Genomic DNA, 23480 nt, shown 5'->3' on the forward strand with positions numbered 1-23480 from the left:
AACAACCTTGCACTACTGCAGATTAACCATAGGTCAAAAACATGTACTGAGGCAGTAACCAACACTGAATTTACAATGAATTCACACCACACTAATTTGTTTTTATAGCCACAGCTACGGGCACTAGCGCTGAGCTGGCTCCTCTCCCCCTCCTGTTATTTTGACATTCACATCCTTCCACCTGTTCTCATCTGTCCCGTGGGGTGAAAATACCCCACGGTTGTAGAAAATTGCACGGTTGTAGATAAATTTTGTCACATTTGCCTTTTTAGGTTTTGACAGTGCAACAAAATGGAATTATGTTACATAAGAAACACCACTGCACTTACCACACAGAGGTCTGCCAGCCTCCTTTCCCCCCTGCAAGGCTATGATGAGCAGCAGTAAAAGCACACCACCCTTGCTTGATGAGGTTACTCCCTAAAGTTTAAGCCAAAAACAAATAAACAATTAGGATTGCCATGCAAAGTCTGTGAAGTTTATATACATCTCAGCAAATCTGAGGATCTGTAATCCTTAAGCTGTTTTAAGCTTGTAACATTTTCCTGAACTCAAAGATTAATATCCGTTTTAAGTTTCTCCATTCAATTCCACATTTTGGGTTATCAAAGTTTATAAGATTGCCTATCAGTCCATCTATAAGGTACTGAAACATTCCTCTGATCCCAAATGACAGGCAGCCTGTGGTAGATTTTACCAGAACTTTTCAAGTTAATTTTTTACCCTTTCTTTATTCCTTCACTTTTCCATACCCCCTAGTTAGTTTATACTTTGTCTTCAGTTTCTACTCTTTTTGTTTTTCCTCACAGGGTATTTTTGTTCTTTTTTTCAGAAACCTCTGCTCTATTCCTATCTCCCACATCTATATTAATGTCTCTTACAGACCTGAGCTGAGCAGTGAAGATGAAGTTAAGATCTAGAGCTAATATTGTCCAAATGAATTTCAGGTAAAGAAAACATTTTTCTATCACTAACAGCAACATTGTAAATAATGCACACACAATTAGAGAACTTTTTAATAGGGAAAAAATGGGTTCCTTTTGTTTTGAAGTTATTCTTACGCTAGACTTTGCTCTTAAGTGGATATTGAGATGTTAAACAGAATTTCACAGAGATTTCACAAAATACTAGCTATGCTTAATCATGTGAGTCTCTTTTATTTTTAAGCTGTCTAATAGCTAGTATTTTTCCTCCTAACTTAATTTTCTAGAAAAGATAAGGCGTTACCATCACCCAATACCAGTTTGCACTTGTATGGTATTTAAGTTGCAAGTTTATATTTTGATTTTCTGACACACTGCCAGTGATATTTCTTCCCTGGGCTGTTGAAGTAGGATACTGGATCTCCAAAGAGTGTCATGGGAATTAGCATTAGTTACAGAAGTACTTCATGATCTTGACAAACCAAGGGGTTTGAGAAAGCACAGATCTAAAGCTACAAAACCAGAAGTCTGTCAAAAGGTGGCCTGCTGCATGAACAGCAAATTAAAGTGATCAATACCAGGGTCTGGATTCCCAGTACCCAAACATTCTGTATACTTTGCATCAGCAATAAACAGAAATTTAAAAGTCACAGAATTGTTAGGGTTGAAAAGGATCTCTGGAGATCATCTTGTCCAATCCCCTCAAATGTTGACTTCATCTGCAGATTTGGACACCAAAATATTTTAATTATGTGCTCAAATATGGAATAGTATGGATGTTGGCAGAGAAGATTTTTAGAGTTTGTTTGGAAGTTTTACATTCTCTTAGTAACTTGGATGAAATGCCAGGGAGAATAATGATTAGAAAAGAAGACTGCTCTCTTGCAGATGCCAATTGTATTTCTTTGTGTTACAGAGAACCATCTGGTCATCTGGACTTCACATTATGTCAGTTATGTGCTGTGATATTATTAGACTGCTTAGCTTGATGAATGTGAAGGATACAGATTTAAGGTGAAACAAAACTTGCCCCATATACACATATTTTTGATGTCCAACTATGCATTACTTTGGGGCTTGAAAGTTAAGGATTAATTTCACATTGAGTGAAGCCAAGGCAAAACATTCTCAGTCCAACAATTTCTGAAATAACAAACGTAGATTTAGAGGTGATCTTCAGATTTTTTTTTCACTAAATAAAACCAAAAACCAAAACAAAAAAAACAAAAAAAACAAAAAAAAACAAAAAAAAAACAAAACAAAACAAAAAACTAAACAAAAAAAAAAAAAAAAAACAAAAAAAAACCCACAAAAAGAACCCCAAACCAAAACAAAACACAAAACAAAGCAACCCCTCAATAAAACTTTGCTCAAACAGGTTTATCTACTTCCACTGGAATTCTTCTCCATCTCTCTTACACACATAAAGCTCTTGCAATCCCTTCTTCTCAAAACACAATTTCAACATCAGCTACCAGTGTTTTGCTCTTGGATGTAAGAAATTAGCTTTTTACAGCAAGAAGAATCATTCACTGGCACAGCCTCTCCAGGGACATGACAGAGTCCACATTGCTGGAGGTTTTCAAGATGAAAGTGGACATGCTGTTAGATAATCTGACCTACTTTTGCCACAAAAGAAATAACACCTACATCTAATATCTAAAGTAGCCAGTGAAAGCATCTTTCCCATAATTTTGTTTTAGAAAACACAGAAAACAGAGGAGCAGTATGTAAGTAGAAAGACTTGAAAATTTACTTCCGAAGAACTTTTTTACAGAGGCACAAGGGGTTTTTTTCCACAATATTTACCATGAGGCAACAGGCAAAAGAGAATATTTGAAGAATATTTGAAGAATATTTGAAGAATATTTGAAGAAGAACAAGTTTTTAAGCTGCAAGACATAAATCACCTAGAATGTGTATACCTCCAAGAAAAATTCTACTATACAAGATAGTCACTGCAGATTACTGATGCTGTGCAATTTCCAACTGTTCCTCTTCCAAAGGTAAGTGAAAAAAATATTGTTCAAGATGGTGGCAGGAAGGGATTTGAAGCTAATTTTTTACTGTCATCTCCTTTTTCCTCTACTCACCTTCTTTTCACCCAAAGTCAAACTTTCCCGTAGGACAATTGGTGCTTACCCAGGAAATATTGTAAAAAGCTTTTAAATGAGCATGTCATGACCATGAGCTAACTCCTAAGGAGAAGGAACAGAAAGCATCTCACAATTCCAGCTAAGGCTAGCATGCTTCTAAACCAATGTCAAGGTTATGACATATGTCAGAAACCATACGTAGAGTTCTTTTGATATTGGAAAAATAGTTTTCATCGAACGAGCTGGAAACAACAGTCATTTTCTTTTTCTCATGTTACTATTTGTCTACATCATTGTTTGATTTCGATACATAAGAAGTAGAATAAGTTTAAATGAGGAGTTCTGCATCTGGCAGGAAAGACATTTATTATTTTCTAGAAATAATTTATTCCAGGATATTGACTCCTGTTCAATGATTCCTCCTCTGCCTCTTTCACTCTGCCCCACTTGAGGAGAGATGAACATGTGTGAAAAAAGAAGGGAAAAAGGTTGTCTTTGAACAACACAGAGCGGGTGGGGACAAAACTATCAAAATATATAAATATGAAATAAAGAAGAAATAAAGATAATACTATTTTTTAATTACCAGTGGAAATAATATGCAGAGGGAAACATTAAGAGGTCAGCAGCTAAAAACAACTGCCATGCCAATTAATACCAGTTATGGTTACCAGGGCAACAACAGCTTCCCTAACTTTTCTTCTTTAAGTATATTTATTATTTTCACTGAAAACTCCTTTCTTTTTAGTAACTTGGAAACTTTAGCATCTCTATTGGCACAAAGCACCTCTGAGCGCTGCAGGATTCTTTGGGAATCCTGTATGTTCAGTATGGAGTTGTCAGACTCACTACACACATTTTTACCTTCTCAAGGGTTTAGAATGTCAAAATGTTTTAAAAGCTAGAGCTCCATATCTTTCTTTTTAACATTCATTGCATATTTCTAGCACTTGAAAGTCCCTAAAAATTTGTTCTCTCAAGCACTGTTGTCCCATTTCAGGACCAAAAGGGCACATACCTCCATCTGTACGGTCACCCTTGAAATCCATGAGCAATGCAAAGCTTTCTCCCAGTAGAGATTAAACAAACCACACAAGTTTGTTCAGACCAAGCCTGGGAACAGAAACCAGGTCTTTTGCATGACTGCACGATGCATTACTGAAAGGTTACTGCACTGACCTTTGGTCTTGGTCACAAAACATTACTGATAATTCGTTTTGATTAATATATTTTGTTTGGGTTTTGCTTTAAGGCTTGGCCTGCTGTTTATTTAAATGATTCTCAGGTATTCCTGTCCTTGTACTCACCAGTGCCTATTTGCACTATCTGGTGAGGAAGAGCTGTTGCATTAAAACTCAGAGGAGGTTCATAGGATAATTCTCCAGAATTATCTTAGGCTGAAAATTGAATTGAATAAACAAGAAGCTAAACTTCTTGTTTATTGGATAATTTGCAAAATAACCTGCCAAAATAGAGAAAAGCACATTACAGTTTGGGACAAACATGTTGGAGGGACAGTGAGAAGCAGCAAATGCGTAGAGTTGTCTTTCCCTAGGATTTCCCAAAAGCAGCTTGGGAAAGGCTCACTGTGGGGAGAGGGAGCTGGTGCACGCTGATGAGGAATGCTTGAGTGGAATAAAGTTATGCTAATCATAAGGCTGTAAAATATGTACCACACAGCTGGAGGCAGAAATCAGAGCACTGCTCTTACTGGGCTGAGTGCAAACCAAAGTAATCTAGATACAAGGCTGAAAATTTCTTGAGAATTTCACATTGTGTGATCACACAAAGAACTAAGATTCACTAAAACTGACAGTCTTGAGTTTTGTCATTTAATGAAATCACCCCAATACTGTCTTAGTGCTCTGCTGATAATTACAAAAATATTTCAGAGTTTTTTTAAAGACCATTTTGTGGAAATGTTAAGGGGTTATTTTTGGTCAATGTTTTGCAGAATCACACTAGAGCCAGGATTATGATCCAAATACCATCACAGCTTCATATTCAGACAAAAAATATGAACAAAAATTTTGTACAGGAGAACATAATAATTTTTAAAAAAAAATTCAAAAATGTAATACAAAAAATATTGGCAACTATCCTGCAGCACCAGAAAAACACATGCCCCAATACTTCCCAAGGACTGCATACTGTAACTGCCAACTACAACTATAAACACATGACCTCATTCATAAAAGTATGATCTCAAAGCTCATACCCTGTATCTCTTTTCTCTAAATTAGCTGACATTAAGGACAGATTCCAGATCTAAGGAAGCCAACCAAGCTTTGAAGTGTTTGCAATGCTGCACTAGAAGCTGTTTTGATTTTCACCACCAGGCTGCTAGATAAATTCTAATCTCACCATCAATTATGAAAGATTCTTATGACAACCTTGATTTTACAAAATTAGGTTATCTTCCAGCCTGTGGACATTTTCCTGTTGCATTCTGGGTTAATCCACGTGTAGAGCTCACTTCTGTCAGAATGACAAAAACCAATTGATTTTGTTTCATGGTGTATTCTTATCAATGCTCTCCGCTGCTCTTAGCCAGTCTTTGACTGATAGGGTGTTAGAGGAAAGGTCCATTAATTGATTTGTAAATAATTACAGCTAAGTCTTCACTTTTGACTAGATATCAATAAAGGCCTATTCTTTTTTCACTGTTGAATGCTTTTAAATAAGCTTCAGTGTCCAACTTTCAGCCACAAAATTCATTAAAATCATTAGACACTTTTAGAGTAGCACCCACTGGTGATAGCAGAGGCAAGAGTGTGTCAGCATTTCTCTTATAACACTTATTGGGGTGGATTAGAGGGAAGAAAAATAAATAAACAAATAACATGCCTGGGGAAAAAAAGAGGCAAATTAATTATTTCTTAAAGTGTGATTTAATTTTCAGACCTGGTGGAATTTCATCAGCTGTACAGAGTTAAAAAAATAATCATGTGCAGTACTTGGTACATGTATTCCTACACATGGATAGCATAACTGTTCATTACCTGTGGGCACACATGGACACAGGTAGTCTGTCCTCCCATGTTTCCAGCAATTTTTGAACCTGCTGACTAAATTCAGACACATTTAACAAAGGACCCAGAGTCTCAAAGCCAGTAAGTTCCCACAGATTTGGGTGAAAATAAGCAGCAGGGTATGCACAAGGGAGACCCACTTAGCGTCCCAATGGAGCAGAAATCTGCAGAATGAGCTCTGCAGCACTGAACACTTGAAAATTACACCCATCTGGGGAAAAAATACATAGCCAAAGAGGTTAGAAAGTACACACACACACACACACACACACACTGTTTTCTAGGCCCCCAGCTGAGGGGACAAAATAGCAGTCAGAACCCACGTGTCAATCAGCATCTGTCAATCAGAATCCCAGGTTTCATTGATTTCAACAGTTCTCAGTTTAAGGTTCCTATCTTCTCCTTAGCACCTCATGCATGAAAGAAAGCCCTGCACACAAATGTGAGTTTTCAGAGGAAAGTAGGAATTCAAGTCTAAAAAGTAGTAATATTTTAGCAACCCTTTCATAGGCTGTTAATATATTCAAGCTGCAATAAGACCATATTGAAGTTGTCACACACACAAAGTACAAATACCATTAATACAAGTAATTGCGTCATATTTTGAGACTGCATTTTAAGTGATCAGCCCAAGGCAAGGCAAGTTATATTCAATTCCCTGTACATAATGCCAAAAAATGGGATATATAGTCATATTGGGAAACTGCCTGTTCAGCATTATAAAACAATTGACCAGAAAACCTTCTTTACTGCTGCTTTCCAGTGACAGCCATCCCCTTCATATTAACAAGCACATAAGATTTCCACCAGTCAACAGAAGCAAAAGGTGCCCCTACAACAACTGTGCAAGTTTACTGTATAATTTTTGTTCTTAATATCTGTTTCAGTTGTCAATCTATGCTTTATACCTGACCAATACCTATGAGACTTTCAGTTCCCCCTGCCTTCACTAGAAGCAACCTTCCAGAAAGAGCTTAAGCTGCACAAAAGCTTAACAAAAAACTGTGTGTCAGCACATGTACATGTGTGTGTCAGCACACCATCAGGTCCACGTACAAAGCACAGAAATAGCAGAGATTTGTGGGTTACAGCCTCTTTCCTGTGACATTTCCCATTTTATGCCCAGCCAGTGCATGCTGAGCATCCCACACATTGAGCCATTTCAGGTACATTGCTCACAGGGTAAATATATGAGTCACTCTCACAGCACATTTGCCCTAAGACGTAAAAAAAGAAATTAATTAGGAAAAGAGGCCAAAATCCCCCTTGTTCTCACAGCAGAAAGCTGGAAAGCTCAAAGATCCCTAGGCTGACGGATCCAGGGGAGGCCATAGCTGGGGGCAGCAACATCACACTTCCCAAAGTGTGATTCCCAAAGGCCATTGGGAGACCTTTGGGAATCCTCATTCAGACCATACTTGTTCAGCTACAGTGGCACCTATATACACAGTTCTGCTACCAAGGGGAAAGTCCATAAAAGACAGAGCAAGCCAAGCCAGAGGGAGGCTGCCAGTTAGAGCCTCGCCATGTTGCATGGTCCTTGTGCCCTTGTCCCCCTTACAGGAGTCACTGGGTTGCTTCAGCAAGATTTGGGAAATGGGCAGATGTATGAGATAGCTTCATTCCACCTGAAACATAAATAATCTCACATTTGACGTCAGCCCCACACATGGGGAAGGGTTTCTGAGGAATACTTGGTCAGGGAGTACAGTACAACCTGCTACCCAAGAAGTAAACAGACCTCTTATCTAATGGCTATTTTTCCTCAACTCAGTCACAGTAGGATTCTTGGGTATTGTTAAGGACTTAATGGAAGACCCAAATGTAACTAAGATAAACACACCATGAGGAAAGAAAAGCCAGAAATGTGTTTCAGTTAAAACCTCACTAACCTAAGAGTCTCTCTTTAAGCCACTCAGAAAAGCCTTTAAAATCTGATAATCACTTAATAATATTTCACACTCGCTGCTCAACCTGAAAACCTCAGCTACAGCTTTTGTAAACTGTGGTATTCTTGTTCCAGATGGCTTGCAAAATAATTTATAAACAACAAAGTTCAGCAGGTTCATAGCAGCTGTTTAATTCCAGCACTTTGGCCACCCACTTCAGCATAACTGAGAGCTTTCAATCAGTTTCTTCCTCTCATGGGGCCTTCCAACAGCACCAGAGCATGTGTTCAACATGCTCTCAGAAACTAGCCAGCCAAAGAGGGAGGGTCAGTCATCTCAGCAACTCTCTAACATACCCACAGCATGCCCACACTGCCTTTTTCCTTTATTATTTTTTTAATACATAAGCCTAGTACAAGTAGGAAGATGTCCCAGAGTCTAAAAAATGCCTTTGTTGAAATACACAGTTCCTACAAAACAATTCCAGTTTGCCTTAGTTCAAATGCTGAATATAATCTTCCCAGCAGGAATAAACTCTGAATGCAAACATAACATCTCACAGGGTCAGAATGGCTTTTTTTTTTTTACTGGTTTAACTAAATGTATGCTAAGTGTTATAAGAAATAGACTATGTCAAAAAGGGCCTTCTCTCTACCTGACAGATTTCCACTGCTATTTCTGTTTCTTCCTCCCCACTCCTCTTTCCTTGCTGGTGTTTACTTTGTCTCTGTTTTTCTTGTGTCCCTTCAAAACCTCCTTGTCCTGGATTGGCCTTTGGGGCACAGAGGAAAAAGGAAGAAGTATTGCTTCACAGTCTCTTTAAAGGTCATGCAGTCTGAACTGGACAGGGACAAATTCCAAGTCACTTTAAGCTCCTCTGATCACAGGCACATCCACACAAAGTATTCTGGAAACAGCACGACAACATTAAGGTTGCACTAAGCTCAATAAAATATACCCTGCCTGTCAACATAGCTGATTAGCCCAGGCTCAATGCCCCATGAATCACAGACATATGGTTTCCAGGAGGCTCAGGATAAACAGAGCAGTATGAAGGCATGCCCTAAGTACTAAATACGTCTGGTATCTGCAAAGGGTGTCAGGGCATCAGCACATTCAATCGACCCAGGACAGCAGCCCCCGGTGTAGCTCATCATTTCAGCTAGTGAGGAAGAGGCAACTTGTCTCCTGAGGAGCCCAATCCTAGCTTGGTAAGCTTTTTACAAATTAGGGTGGATGTGAGCTTGTTTGCTGGCCACTGCTGATAAGATGCCGCATGCTGTGGTCTGCGGATATGTTTTCTTGCTTCAGCTTACACCAGCACACTGAGCCTGAAGGGATGACTGGCAAGAATAGGGTGCTTGTGGTGGAGGAGACCACCTCTAGGCAAGCATGCAACTGAGAAAAGTGTTCCTTAAAAAAACATTCAGCAGCCCACAACTCCTGGAGCAACAAACAAAGCCAGTCTGACGCCAAGGTTTGTGTACCATCTCAGTAACCAATAGCCAGTTAATGCTGGATTCTTCTCCAAGGCATTCTCCTCCTCCCACAAATCCTGTGGTTTCCACAGCATACACAAATTTGTCAAACAGAAAATAGCACTGTTTTGCTTTATGCTAATGTTTAAACATGATTTGTATTGAGCTATTGTACAAACATTGGTTAAGAACTAATTGGGGTTTTTTAATGGGTTTATGTCCTGCTCACAATTGCCAGGAACTATCAGTGTGTTGAGGAGAAAAAAAGATTTCTTTAGTTTTGACACACAGCAGAGGTTTTTAAATAAAGCAAGGTTTTTAAAACAATCACAAGACCTCCAATATGTCAAGGAGATTTTCAGTGTAAGAAGGGTCTGCTGGCTGTCTCAGTAGTGCCCAGCAACCTCAAAAAAAACCCCACAGGCAATAAGTTCCACCAGCAGGAGTAATTTCAGCAGCGCACTGCAATAAAACAGCGTTGCAGAAGCTGGAGGGCAACACAAGCAGGTACCAAGCCCACAGAGGAATCCCAAACAGCAAAAGCTGCCCTTCCAGCTTGCGGAAACAGCCCAAAGGTCCCCATGACACCTGCTGTTTCTGTGTTGCTCTTGTTGTGCTCTCAAAGAAAGGTTGCTCCACTAGGGCTTTCCCACACCACATCAATAGCCAGCTGCAGGTTTGGACAATGGGAGCAATTTGAAGCTGGACAAATTGAAGAAGCCAAAAGCTTCTCTGGCAGAAAGTCAAAGTTTGATGAGCTGTATTTAACAGCCTTAGAATACGGGGGGTGATTAATAAGTAATTTAATAATAAAAAGAAAAGAGAAGAAGGGGCAGAAGGAAAGATCCTGCAAACAAGGATAACTCTCTGGAGCTCACTGAGCCCTGGAAAGGTTTCCTAATATGACAGTGAGGTCAACAGAATACAGTTATGGCATTGTCAAACAGACAGTTGTCAGGCATTCTGGGATTTGAATCCTACTGCTTCCTGATGGACATAGCATTAAATTCCCTTTCTCAAATGCAAATTCTATTTTAACCCTTTGTCCAGGAAAAGCTATAATTCCTTTCTATTAAAAATGTAATTAAACCACAAAATCCAGAAATGTCTAGGGATATACAAAACAAAAAAGCTGTGTAGGTTTAAAAAAAACATAAAATTCCATCTAATAAGGGGTTAATTACAAGAATCTGGCTGTCGATTAGCATCTTGTGTAGTAAGATCAAAACCCAACAATTCTGGTATCTGGTTATCTAGACAGTAATAAGGGTTAAATCTGCATCCATGGAACAGTAAAGTCAAAATTTTTAAGCACAATTTCTGCTCTGTTGAAGACCTGGACTTACACTTGAACACGTTCCCAAAGCAGCAGATTTTCAGACTGACATCTAAAAATACACAGAGCAAAATTTTATTATCATAAAGACATTTTCATCCCCTTTTGCTCAAAATGGGGCAGGCTGAATTTAACTTTTTGCACAGTAGTAAATATGAAAAGATGGGATTAGGGGTGGGTGGGAGGGAGGGAGGGAGGGAGGGAGGGAGGGAGGGAGGGAGGGAGGGAGGGAGGGAAGGAAGGAAGTGGTGGAAGGAAGTGAGGAAGTGAGGAGGTGAGGAAGGAAGGAAGGAAGTGGCGGAAGGAAGGAAATGGCGGAAGGAAGTGGCGGAAGGAAGTGGCGGAAGGAAGGAAGGAAGTGGCGGAAGGAAGTGGCGGAAGGAAGGAAGGAAGTGGCGGAAGGAAGTGGCGGAAGGAAGGAAGGAAGTGGCGGAAGGAAGGAAGTGGCGGAAGGAAGGAAGTAAGTGGCGGAAGTAAGTGGCGGAAGTAAGTGGCGGAAGGAAGGAAGGAAGGAAGGAAGGAAGGAAGGAAGGAAGGGGCGGAAGGAAGGAAGGAAGTGGCGGAAGGAAGTGGCGGAAGGAAGTGGCGGAAGGAAGGAAGTGGCGGAAGGAAGGAAGGAAGTGGCGGAAGGAAGTGGCGGAAGGAAGTGGCGGAAGGAAGTGGCGGAAGGAAGGAAGTGGCGGAAGGAAGGAAGGAAGGAAGTGGCGGAAGGAAGTGGCGGAAGGAAGTGGCGGAAGGAAGTGGCGGAAGGAAGTGGCGGAAGGAAGTGGCGGAAGGAAGTGGCGGAAGGAAGGAAGGAAGGAAGGAAGGAAGGAAGGAAGGAAGGAAGGAAGGAAGGAAGGAAGGAAGGAAGGAAGGAAGGAAGGAAGGAAGGAAGGAAGGAAGGAAGGAAGGAAGTGGCGGAAGGAAGGAAGTGGCAGAAGGAAGGAAGGAAGTGGCGGAAGGAAGGAAGTGGCGGAAGGAAGGAAGTGGCGGAAGGAAGTGGCGGAAGGAAGTGGCGGAAGGAAGTGGCGGAAGGAAGTGGCGGAAGGAAGGAAGGAAGGAAGGAAGTGGCGGAAGGAAGGAAGTGGCGGAAGGAAGGAAGGAAGTGGCGGAAGGAAGGAAGTGGCGGAAGGAAGGAAGTGGCGGAAGAAAGTGGCGGAAGGAAGTGGCGGAAGGAAGGAAGTGGCGGAAGGAAGGAAGTGGCGGAAGGAAGGAAGGAAGTGGCGGAAGGAAGGAAGGAAGGAAGGAAGTGGCGGAAGGAAGGAAGGAAGGAAGGAAGGAAGGAAGTGGCGGAAGGAAGGAAGTGGCGGAAGGAAGGAAGGAAGGAAGGAAGGAAGGAAGGAAGGAAGGAAGGAAGGAAGGAAGAAAGAAAGGAAGGAAGGAAGGAAGGAAGGAAGGAAGGAAGGAAGGAAGGAAGGAAGGAAGGAAGGAAGGAAGTGGCGGAAGGAAGGAAGGAAGGAAGTGGCGGAAGGAAGGAAGTGGCGGAAGGAAGGAAGTGGCGGAAGGAAGGAAGTGGCGGAAGGAAGTGGCGGAAGGAAGTGGCGGAAGGAAGTGGCGGAAGGAAGTGGCGGAAGGAAGTGGCGGAAGGAAGGAAGGAAGGAAGGAAGGAAGGAAGGAAGGAAGGAAGGAAGGAAGGAAGGAAGGAAGGAAGGAAGGAAGGAAGGAAGGAAGTGGCGGAAGGAAGGAAGGAAGTGGCGGAAGGAAGGAAGGAAGGAAGTGGCGGAAGGAAGTGGCGGAAGGAAGGAAGTGGCGGAAGGAAGTGGCGGAAGGAAGTGGCGGAAGGAAGTGGCGGAAGGAAGTGGCGGAAGGAAGGAAGGAAGTGGCGGAAGGAAGGAAGGAAGTGGCGGAAGGAAGGAAGGAAGTGGCGGAAGGAAGTGGCGGAAGGAAGTGGCGGAAGGAAGTGGCGGAAGGAAGGAAGTGGCGGAAGGAAGGAAGTGGCGGAAGGAAGGAAGTGGCGGAAGGAAGGAAGGAAGTGGCGGAAGGAAGGAAGGAAGTGGCGGAAGGAAGGAAGGAAGTGGCGGAAGGAAGTGGCGGAAGGAAGTGGCGGAAGGAAGGAAGGAAGTGGCGGAAGGAAGGAAGTGGCGGAAGGAAGGAAGGAAGGAAGGAAGGAAGGAAGGAAGGAAGGAAGGAAGGAAGGAAGGAAGGAAGTGGCGGAAGGAAGTGGCGGAAGGAAGTGGCGGAAGGAAGTGGCGGAAGGAAGTGGCGGAAGGAAGTGGCGGAAGGAAGGAAGGAAGGAAGGAAGGAAGGAAGGAAGGAAGGAAGGAAGGAAGGAAGGAAGGAAGGAAGGAAGGAAGGAAGGAAGGAAGGAAGGAAGGAAGGAAGTGGCGGAAGGAAGTGGCGGAAGGAAGTAAGGAAGTGGCGGAAGGAAGGAAGTGGCGGAAGGAAGTGGCGGAAGGAAGTGGCGGAAGGAAGTGGCGGAAGGAAGTGGCGGAAGGAAGGAAGGAAGGAAGGAAGGAAGGAAGGAAGGAAGGAAGGAAGGAAGGAAGGAAGGAAGGAAGGAAGGAAGGAAGGAAGGAAGGAAGTGGCGGAAGGAAGGAAGTGGCAGAAGGAAGGAAGGAAGTGGCGGAAGGAAGGAAGTGGCGGAAGGAAGTGGCGGAAGGAAGTGGCGGAAGGAAGTGGCGGAAGGAAGGAAGGAAGTGGCGGAAGGAAGGAAGTGGCGGAAGGAAGGAAGTGGCGGAAGGAAGGAAGGAAGGAAGGAAGGAAGGAAGGAAGGAAGGAAGGAAGGAAGGAAGGAAGGAAGGAAGGAAGGAAGTGGCGGAAGGAAGTGGCGGAAGGAAGTGGCGGAAGGAAGTGGCGGAAGGAAGTGGCGGAAGGAAGGAAGGAAGGAAGGAAGGAAGGAAGGAAGGAAGGAAGGAAGGAAGGAAGGAAGGAAGGAAGGAAGGAAGGAAGGAAGGAAGGAAGGAAGGAAGGAAGGAAGGAAGGAAGGAAGGAAGGAAGGAAGGAAGTGGCGGAAGGAAGTGGCGGAAGGAAGTAAGGAAGTGGCGGAAGGAAGGAAGTGGCGGAAGGAAGTGGCGGAAGGAAGTGGCGGAAGGAAGTGGCGGAAGGAAGTGGCGGAAGGAAGTGGCGGAAGGAAGTGGCGGAAGGAAGTGGCGGAAGGAAGGAAGGAAGGAAGGAAGGAAGGAAGGAAGGAAGGAAGGAAGGAAGGAAGGAAGGAAGGAAGGAAGGAAGGAAGGAAGGAAGGAAGGAAGGAAGGAAGGAAGTGGCGGAAGGAAGGAAGGAAGTGGCGGAAGGAAGGAAGTGGCAGAAGGAAGGAAGGAAGTGGCGGAAGGAAGGAAGTGGCGGAAGGAAGTGGCGGAAGGAAGTGGCGGAAGGAAGGAAGGAAGGAAGGAAGGAAGGAAGGAAGGAAGGAAGGAAGGAAGGAAGTGGCGGAAGGAAGGAAGGAAGTGGCGGAAGGAAGTGGCGGAAGGAAGTGGCGGAAGGAAGTGGCGGAAGGAAGTGGCGGAAGGAAGTGGCGGAAGGAAGTGGCGGAAGTGGCGGAAGTGGCGGAAGTGGCGGAAGTGGCGGAAGGAAGGAAGGAAGGAAGGAAGGAAGGAAGGAAGGAAGGAAGGAAGGAAGGAAGGAAGGAAGGAAGGAAGGAAGGAAGGAAGGAAGGAAGTGGCGGAAGGAAGGAAGTGGCGGAAGGAAGGAAGTGGCGGAAGGAAGGAAGGAAGGAAGGAAGGAAGGAAGGAAGGAAGGAAGGAAGGAAGGAAGGAAGGAAGGAAGGAAGGAAGGAAGGAAGGAAGGAAGTGGCGGAAGGAAGGAAGTGGCGGAAGGAAGGAAGTGGCGGAAGGAAGTGGCGGAAGGAAGTGGCGGAAGGAAGGAAGTGGCGGAAGGAAGGAAGTGGCGGAAGGAAGTGGCGGAAGGAAGTGGCGGAAGGAAGGAAGTAAGTGGCGGAAGGAAGTGGCGGAAGGAAGTGGCGGAAGGAAGTGGCGGAAGGAAGTGGCGGAAGGAAGTGGCGGAAGGAAGTGGCGGAAGGAAGTGGCGGAAGGAAGGAAGGAAGTGGCGGAAGGAAGTGGCGGAAGGAAGGAAGGAAGTGGCGGAAGGAAGGAAGGAAGTGGCGGAAGGAAGGAAGGAAGTGGCGGAAGGAAGTGGCGGAAGGAAGTGGCGGAAGGAAGGAAGTGGCGGAAGGAAGGAAGTGGCGGAAGGAAGGAAGTGGCGGAAGGAAGTGGCGGAAGGAAGTGGCGGAAGGAAGTGGCGGAAGGAAGTGGCGGAAGGAAGGAAGGAAGGAAGGAAGGAAGGAAGGAAGGAAGGAAGTGGCGGAAGGAAGTGGCGGAAGGAAGTGGCGGAAGGAAGTGGCGGAAGGAAGTGGCGGAAGGAAGTGGCGGAAGGAAGGAAGGAAGGAAGGAAGGAAGGAAGGAAGGAAGGAAGGAAGGAAGGAAGGAAGGAAGGAAGGAAGGAAGGAAGGAAGGAAGTGGCGGAAGGAAGTGGCGGAAGGAAGTAAGGAAGTGGCGGAAGGAAGGAAGTGGCGGAAGGAAGTGGCGGAAGGAAGTGGCGGAAGGAAGGAAGTGGCGGAAGGAAGGAAGTGGCGGAAGGAAGTGGCGGAAGGAAGTGGCGGAAGGAAGTGGCGGAAGGAAGTGGCGGAAGGAAGTGGCGGAAGGAAGTGGCGGAAGGAAGGAAGGAAGGAAGTGGCGGAAGGAAGGAAGGAAGGAAGGAAGGAAGGAAGGAAGGAAGGAAGGAAGGAAGGAAGGAAGGAAGGAAGGAAGGAAGGAAGGAAGGAAGGAAGGAAGGAAGTGGCGGAAGGAAGTGGCGGAAGGAAGTGGCGGAAGGAAGGAAGTGGCGGAAGGAAGGAAGGAAGTGGCGGAAGGAAGGAAGTGGCAGAAGGAAGGAAGGAAGTGGCGGAAGGAAGGAAGTGGCGGAAGGAAGTGGCGGAAGGAAGTGGCGGAAGGAAGTGGCGGAAGGAAGTGGGCGGAAGGAAGTGGCGGAAGGAAGTGGCGGAAGGGAAGTGGCGGAAGGAAGGAAGGAAGAAGGAAGGAAGGAAGGAAGGAAGGAAGGAAGGAAGGAAGAAGGAAGGAAGGAAGGAAGGAAGGAAGGAAGGAAGTGGCGGAAGGAAGGAAGGAAGTGGCGGAAGGAAGTGGCGGAAGGAAGTGGCGGAAGGAAGGAAGTGGCGGAAGGAAGGAAGTGGCGGAAGGAAGGAAGTGGCGGAAGGAAGTGGCGGAAGGAAGTGGCGGAAGGAAGTGGCGGAAGGAAGTGGCGGAGGAAGTGGCGGAAGGAAGGAAGGAAGGAAGGAAGGAAGGAAGGAAGGAAGGAAGGAAGGAAGGAAGGAAGGAAGGAAGGAAGGAAGGAAGGAAGGAAGTGGCGGAAGGAAGGAAGAAGGAAGGAAGTGGCGGAAGGAAGTGGCGGAAGGAAGTGGCGGAAGGAAGTGGCGGAAGGAAGTGGCGGAAGGAAGTGGCGGGAAGGAAGTGGCGGAAGGAAGTGGCGGAAGGAGAGAAGGAAGGAAGGAAGGAAGGAAGGAAGGAAGGAAGGAAGGAAGTGGCGGAAGGAAGTAAGGAAGGAAGTAAGGAAGTGGCGGAAGGAAGGAAGTGGCGGAAGGAAGTGGCGGAAGGAAGTGGCGGGAAGGAAGGAAGTGGCGGAAGGAAGGAAGTGGCGGAAGGAAGTGGCGGAAGGAAGTGGCGGAAGGAAGTGGCGGAAGGAAGGAAGGAAGGAAGGAAGGAAGGAAGGAAGGAAGGAAGGAAGGAAGGAAGGAAGGAAGGAAGGAAGGAAGGAAGGAAGGAAGGAAGGAAGGAAGGAAGTGGCGAAGGAAGGAAGTGGCCGGAAGGAAGGAAGGAAGTGGCGGAAGGAAGGAAGGTGGCAGAAGGAAGGAAGGAAGTGGCGGAAGGAAGGAAGTGGCGGAAGGAAGTGGCGGAAGGAAGTGGCGAAGAAGTGGCGAAGGAAGTGGCGGAAGGAAGTGGCGGAAGGAAGGAAGGAGAAGGAAGGAAGGAAGGAAGGAAGGAAGGAAGGAAGGAAGGAAGGAAGGAAGGAAGGAAGGAAGGAAGGAAGGAAGTGGCGGAAGGAAGTGGCGGAAGGAAGGAAGTGGCGGAAGGAAGGAAGGAAGTGGCGGAAGGAAGGAAGTGGCAGAAGGAAGGAAGGAAGTGGCGGAAGGAAGGAAGTGGCGGAAGGAAGTGGCGGAAGGAAGTGGCGGAAGGAAGTGGCGGAAGGAAGTGGCGGAAGGAAGGAAGGAAGGAAGGAAGGAAGGAAGGAAGGAAGGAAGGAAGGAAGGAAGGAAGGAAGGAAGGAAGGAAGGAAGGAAGGAAGGAAGTGGCGGAAGGAAGGAAGTGGCGGAAGGAAGGAAGGAAGTGGCGGAAGGAAGGAAGTGGCGGAAGGAAGGAAGTGGCGGAAGGAAGGAAGTGGCGGAAGAAGGAAGTGGCGGAAGGAAGTGGCGGAAGGAAGTGGCGGAAGGAAGGAAGTGGCGGAAGGAAGGAAGTGGCGGAAGGAAGTGGCGGAAGGAAGTGGCGGAAGGAAGGAAGGAAGTGGCGGAAGGAAGGAAGGAAGTGGCGGAAGGAAGTGGCGGAAGGAAGGAAGGAAGTGGCGGAAGGAAGTGGCGGAAGGAAGTGGCGGAAGGAAGTGGCGGAAGGAAGGAAGGAAGGAAGGAAGGAAGGAAGGAAGGAAGGAAGGAAGGAAGGAAGGAAGGAAGGAAGGAAGGAAGGAAGGAAGGAAGGAAGGAAGGAAGGAAGAAGGAAGGAAGGAAGGAAGGAAGTGGCGGAAGGAAGTGGCGGAAGGAAGTGGCGGAAGGAAGTGGCGGAAGGAAGGAAGGAAGGAAGGAAGGAAGGAAGGAAGGAAGGAAGGAAGGAAGGAAGGAAGGAAGGAAGGAAGGAAGTGGCGGAAGGAAGGAAGGAAGTGGCGGAAGGAAGGAAGGAAGGAAGGAAGGAAGGAAGGAAGGAAGGAAGGAAGAAGGAAGGAAGGAAGGAAGGAAGGAGGAAGGAAGTGGCGGAGGAAGGAAGGAAGGAAGTGGCGGAAGGAAGGAAGTGGCGGAAGGAAGTTGCGGAAGTGGCGGAAGTGGCGGAAGGAAGGAAGGAAGGAAGGAAGGAAGGGAAGGAAGGAAGGAAGGAAGGAAGGAAGGAAGGAAGAAGGAAGGAAGGAAGGAAGGAAGGAAGGAAGGAAGGAAGGAAGGAAGGAAGGAAGGAAGGAAGGAAGAAGGAAGGAAGGAAGGAAGGAAGGAAGGGAAGGAAGGAAGGAAGGAAGGAAGGAAGGAAGGAAGGAAGGAAGGAAGGAAGGAAGGAAGGAAGGAAGGAAGGAAGGAAGAAGTGGCAGAAGGAAGGAAGTGGCGGAAGGAAGTGGCGGAAGGAAGTGCGGAAGGAAGTGCGGAAGGAAGGAAGGAAGTGGCGGAAGGAAGGAAGGAAGGAAGTGGCGGAAGGAAGGAAGTGGCGGAAGGAAGTGGCGGAAGGAAGGAAGTGGCGGAAGGAAGGAAGTGGCGGAAGGAAGGAAGTGGCGGAAGGAAGTGGCGGAAGGAAGTGGCGGAGGAAGGAAGGAAGTGGCGGAGGAAGTGGCGGAAGGAAGTGGCGGAAGGAAGTGGCTGGAGGAAGGAAGGAAGGAAGTGGCGGAAGGAAGGAAGGAAGTGGCGGAAGGAAGGAAGTGGCGGAAGGAAGGACGTGGCGGAAGGAAGTGGCGGAAGGAAGTGGCGGAAGGAAGTGGCGGAAGGAAGGAAGTGGCGGAAGGAAGGAAGTGGCGGAAGGAAGTGGCGGAAGGAGTGGCGGAAGGAAGTGGCGGAAGGAAGTGGCGAAGGAAGGAAGGAAGTGGCGGAAGGAAGTGGCGGAAGGAAGTGGCGGAAGGAAGTGGCGGAAGGAAGGAAGTGGCGGAAGGAAGGAAGTGGCGGAAGGAAGGAAGTGGCGGAAGGAAGGGGCGGAAGGAAGTGGCGGAAGGAAGTGGCGGAAGGAAGTGGCGGAAGGAAGTGGCGGGGAAGTGGCGGAAGTGGCGGAAGGAAGGAAGGAAGGAAGGAAGGAAGGAAGGAAGGAAGGAAGGAGGAAGGAAGGAAGGAAGGAAGAGGAAGGAAGGAAGTGGCGGAAGGAAGGAAGTGGCGGAAGGAAGGAAGGAAGGAAGGAAGGAAGGAAGTGGCGGAAGGAAGGAAGGAAGGAAGGAAGGAAGGAAGGAAGGAAGGAAGGAAGGAAAGTGGCGGAAGGAAGTGGCGGAAGGAAGGAAGTGGCGGAAGGAAGGAAGTGGCGGAAGGAAGTGGCGGAAGGAAGTGGCGGAAGGAAGGAAGTAAGTGGCGGAAGGAAGTGGCGGAAGGAAGTGGCGGAAGGAAGTGGCGGAAGGAAGTGGCGGAAGGAAGTGGCGGAAGGAAGTGGCGGAAGGAAGTGGCGGAAGGAAGGAAGGAAGTGGCGGAAGGAAGTGGTGGAAGGAAGGAAGGAAGTGGCGGAAGAAAGTGGGCGGAAGGAAGTGGCGGAAGGAAGGAAGTGGCGGAAGGAAGGAAGTGGCGGAAGGAAGTGGCGGAAGGAAGTGGCGGAAGGAAGTGGCGAAGGAAGTGGCGGAAGGAAGTGGCGGAAGGAAGGAAGGAAGGAAGGAAGGAAGGAAGGAAGGAAGGAAGGAAGGAAGGAAGGAAGGAAGGAAGGAAGGAAGGAAGGAAGGAAGGAAGGAAGGAAGGAAGGAAGGAAGTGGCGGAAGAAGTGGTGGAAGGAAGGAAGAAGGAAGGAAGGAAGGAAGGAAGGAAGGAAGGAAGGAAGGAAGGAAGGAAGGAAGGAAGGAAGAAGGAAGGAAGGAAGGAAGGAAGGAAGGAAGGAAGGAAGGAAGGAAGGAAGGAAGTGGCGGAAGGAAGTAAGGAAGGAAGTAAGGAAGTGGCGGAAGGGAAGGAAAGTGGCGGAAGGAAGTGGCGGAAGGAAGTGGCGGAAGGAAGGAAGTGGCGGAAGGAAGGAAGTGGCGGAAGGAAGTGGCGGAAGGAAGTGGCGGAAGGAAGTGGCGGAAGGAAGTGGCGAGAAGGAAGGAAGGAAGGAAGGAAGGAAGGAAGGAAGGAAGGAAGGAAGAAGGAAGGAAGGAAGGAAGGAAGGAAGGAAGGAAGGAAGGAAGGAAGGAAGTGGCGGAAGGAAGTGGCGGAAGAAGGAAGTGGCGGAAGGAAGGAAGTGGCGGAAGAAGGAAGGAAGTGGCGGAAGGAAGGAAGTGGCAGAAGGAAGGAAGGAAGTGGCGGAAGGAAGGAAGTGGCGGAAGGAAGTGGCGGAAGGAAGTGGCGGAAGAAGTGGCGGAAGGAAGTGGCGGAAGGAAGTGGCGGAAGGAAGTGGCGGAAGGAAGGAAGGAAGGAAGGAAGGAAGGAAGGAAGGAAGGAAGGAAGGAAGGAAGGAAGGAAGGAAGGAAGGAAGGAAGGAAGGAAGGAAGTGGCGGAAGGAAGGAAGTGGCGGAAGGAAGGAAGGAAGGAAGGAAGGAAGGAAGTGGCGGAAGGAAGGAAGTGGCGGAAGGAAGGAGTGGCGGAAGGAAGGAAGTGGCGGAAGGAAGTGGCGGAAGGAAGTGGCGGAAGGAAGGAAGTGGCGGAAGGAAGGAAGTGGCGGAAGGAAGTGGCGGAAGGAAGTGGCGGAAGGAAGGAAGGAAGTGGCGGAAGGAAGGAAGGAAGTGGCGGATGGAAGTGGCGGAAGGAAGGAAGGAAGGAAGTGGCGGAAGGAAGGAAGTGGCGGAAGGAAGGAAGTGGCGGAAGGAAGGAAGTGGCGGAAGGAAGTGGCGGAAGGAAGTGGCGGAAGGAAGGAAGTGGCGGAAGGAAGGAAGTGGCGGAAGGAAGTGGCGAAGGAAGTGGCGGAAGGAAGGAAGGAAGTGGCGGAAGGAAGGAAGGAAGTGGCGGAAGGGAAGTGGCGGAAGGAAGGAAGGAAGTGGCGGAAGGAAGGAAGGAAGTGGCGGAAGGAAGTGGCGGAGAAGTGGCGGAAGGAAGTGGCGGAAGAAGTGGCGGAAGGAAGTGGCGGAAGGAAGTGGCGGAAGGAAGTGGCGGAAGGAAGGAAGGAAGGAAGGAAGGAAGGAAGGGAAGGAAGGAAGGAAGGAAGGAAGGGAAGGAAGAAGGAAGGAAGGAAGGAAGGAAGGAAGGAAGGAAGGAAGGAAGGAAGTGGCGGAAGGAAGTGGCGGAAGGAAGTGGCGGAAGGAAGTGGCGGAAGGAAGGAAGGAAGGAAGTGGCGGAAGGAAGGAAGGAAGTGGCGGAAGGAAGGAAGGAAGGAAGGAAGGAAGGAAGTGGCGGAAGGACGGAAGTGGCGGAAGGAAGGAAGGAAGTGGCGGAAGGAAGGAAGTGGCGGAAGGAAGGAAGTGGCGGAAGGAAGGAAGTGGCGGAAGGAAGGAAGGAAGGAAGGAAGGAAGGAAGGAAGGAAGGAAGGAAGGAAGGAAGGAAGGAAGGAAGGAAGGAAGGAAGGAAGGAAGGAAGGAGGAAGGAAGGAAGGAAGGAAGGAAGGAAGGAAGGAAGTGGCGGAAGGAAGGAAGGAAGGAAGGAAGGAAGGAAGTGGCGGAAGGAAGGAAGTGGCGGGAAGGAAGGAAGTGGCGGAAGGAAGGAAGTGGCGGAAGGAAGTGGCGGAAGGAAGTGGCGGAAGGAAGGAAGTGGCGGAAGGAAGGAAAGTGGCGGAAGGAAGTGGCGGAAGGAAGTGGCGGAAGGAAGGAAGGAAGTGGCGGAAGGAAGGAAGGAAGTGGCGGAAGGAAGTGGCGGAGGAAGGAAGGAAGGAAGTGGCGGAAGGAAGGAAGTGGCGGAAGGAAGGAAGTGGCGGAAGGAAAGGAAGTGGCGGAAGGAAGTGGCGGAAGGAAGTGGCGAAGGAAGGAAGTGGCGGAAGGAAGGAAGTGGCGGAAGGAAGTGGCGGAAGGAAGTGGCGGAAGGAAGGAAGGAAGTGGCGGAAGGAAGGAAGGAAGTGGCGGAAGGAAGTGGCGGAAGGAGGAAGGAAGTGGCGGAAGAAGAAGGAAGTGGCGGAAGGAAGTGGCGGAAGGAAGTGGCGGAAGGAAGTGCGGAAAGGAAGTGGCGGAAGGAAGGAAGGGAAGGAAGGAAGGAAGGAAGGAAGGAAGGAAGGAAAGGAAGGAAGGAAGGAAGGAAGGAAGGAAGGAAGGAAGGAAGGAAGGAAGGAAGCGAAGGAAGGAAGGAAGTGGCGGAAGGAAGTGGCGGAAGGAAGTGGCGGAGAGGAAGTGGCGGAAGGAAGTGGCGAAGGAAGGAAGGAAGAAGTGGCGGAAGGAAGGAAGGAAGTGGCGGAAGGAAGGAAGTGGCGGAAGGAAGGAAGGAAGTGACGGAAGGAAGGAAGTGGCGGAAGGAAGGAAGTGGCGGAAGGAAGGAGTGGCGGAAGGAAGGAAGTGGCGGAAGGAAGGAAGTGGCGGGAAGGAAGGAAGTGGCGGAAGGAAGGAAGTGGCGGAAGGAAGGAAGTGGCGGAAGGAAGGAAGTGGCGGAAGGAAGGAAGGAAGGAAGGAAGGAAGGAAGGAAGGAAGGAAGGAAGGAAGGAAGGAAGGAAGGAAGGAAGGAAGGAAGGAAGGAAGGAAGGAAGGAAGGAAGGAAGGAAGGAAGGAAGGAAGGAAGGAAGGAAGTGGCAGAAGGAAGTGGCGGAAGGAAGGAAGGAAGTGGCGGAAGGAAGGAAGTGGCGGAAGGAAGTGGCGGAAGGAAGTGGCGGAAGGAAGTGGCGGAAGGAAGGAAGGAAGTGGCGGAAGGAAGGAAGGAAGGAAGTGGCGGAAGGAAGGAAGTGGCGGAAGGAAGTGGCGGAAGGAAGGAAGTGGCGGAAGGAAGGAAGTGGCGGAAGGAAGGAAGTGGCGGAAGGAAGTGGCGGAAGGAAGTGGCGGAAGGAAGGAAGGAAGTGGCGGAAGGAAGTGGCGGAAGGAAGTGGCGGAAGGAAGTGGCGGAAGGAAGTGGCGGAAGGAAGGAAGGAAGTGGCGGAAGGAAGGAAGTGGCGGAAGGAAGGACGTGGCGGAAGGAAGTGGCGGAAGGAAGTGGCGGAAGGAAGTGGCGGAAGGAAGGAAGTGGCGGAAGGAAGGAAGTGGCGGAAGGAAGTGGCGGAAGGAAGTGGCGGAAGGAAGTGGCGGAAGGAAGTGGCGGAAGGAAGGAAGTGGCGGAAGGAAGTGGCGGAAGGAAGTGGCGGAAGGAAGTGGCGGAAGGAAGGAAGTGGCGGAAGGAAGGAAGTGGCGGAAGGAAGTAGCGGAAGGAAGTGGCGGAAGGAAGTGGCGGAAGGAAGGAAGGAAGGAAGGAAGGAAGGAAGGAAGGAAGGAAGGAAGGAAGGAAGGAAGGAAGGAAGGAAGGAAGGAAGGAAGGAAGGAAGGAAGTGGCGGAAGGAAGGAAGTGGCGGAAGGAAGGAAGGAAGGAAGGAAGGAAGGAAGGAAGGAAGGAAGGAAGGAAGGAAGTGGCGGAAGGAAGGAAGTGGCGAGAAGGAAGGAAGTGGCGGAAGGAAGGAAGTGGCGGAAGGAAGTGGCGGAAGGAAGTGGCGGAAGGAAGGAAGTGGCGGAAGGAAGGAAGTGGCGGAAGGAAGTGGCGGAAGGAAGTGGCGGAAGGAAGTGGCGGAAGGAAGTGGCGGAAGGAAGTGGCGGAAGGAAGTGGCGGAAGGAAGGAAGGAAGGAAGGAAGGAAGGAAGGAAGGAAGGAAGGAAGGAAGGAAGGAAGGAAGGAAGGAAGGAAGGAAGGAAGGAAGGAAGGAAGGGAAGGAAGGAAGGAAGGAAGGAAGGAAGGAAGTGGCGGAAGGAAGGAAGTGGCGGAAGGAAGGAAGTGGCGGAAGGAAGTGGCGGAAGGAAGTGGCGGAAGGAAGGAAGTGGCGGAAGGAAGGAAGTGGCGGAAGGAAGTGGCGGAAGGAAGTGCGGAAGAGTGGCGGAAGGAAGTGGCGGAAGGAAGTGGCGGAAGGAAGTGGCGGAAGGAAGGAAGGAAGGAAGTGGCGGAAGGAAGGAAGGA

The 23480-nt window shown here is 48.4% G+C and overlaps 1 long non-coding RNA gene across 1 annotated transcript in view; it reads right to left on the reverse strand.

The window, feature by feature from the left end:
• Positions 1-23480, reverse strand: part of LOC132076687 (uncharacterized) — a 273769-nt gene that overhangs the window by 70061 nt on the left and 180228 nt on the right. Inside the window, exon 6 of the long non-coding RNA XR_009418958.1 lies at positions 330-420. This is a non-coding gene — a long non-coding RNA (uncharacterized LOC132076687). The remainder of the gene's footprint in view (positions 1-329; positions 421-23480) is intronic.

Source organism: Ammospiza nelsoni, chromosome 1 (assembly GCF_027579445.1).
Source record: "Ammospiza nelsoni isolate bAmmNel1 chromosome 1, bAmmNel1.pri, whole genome shotgun sequence".
NCBI lineage: Eukaryota > Metazoa > Chordata > Aves > Passeriformes > Passerellidae > Ammospiza > Ammospiza nelsoni.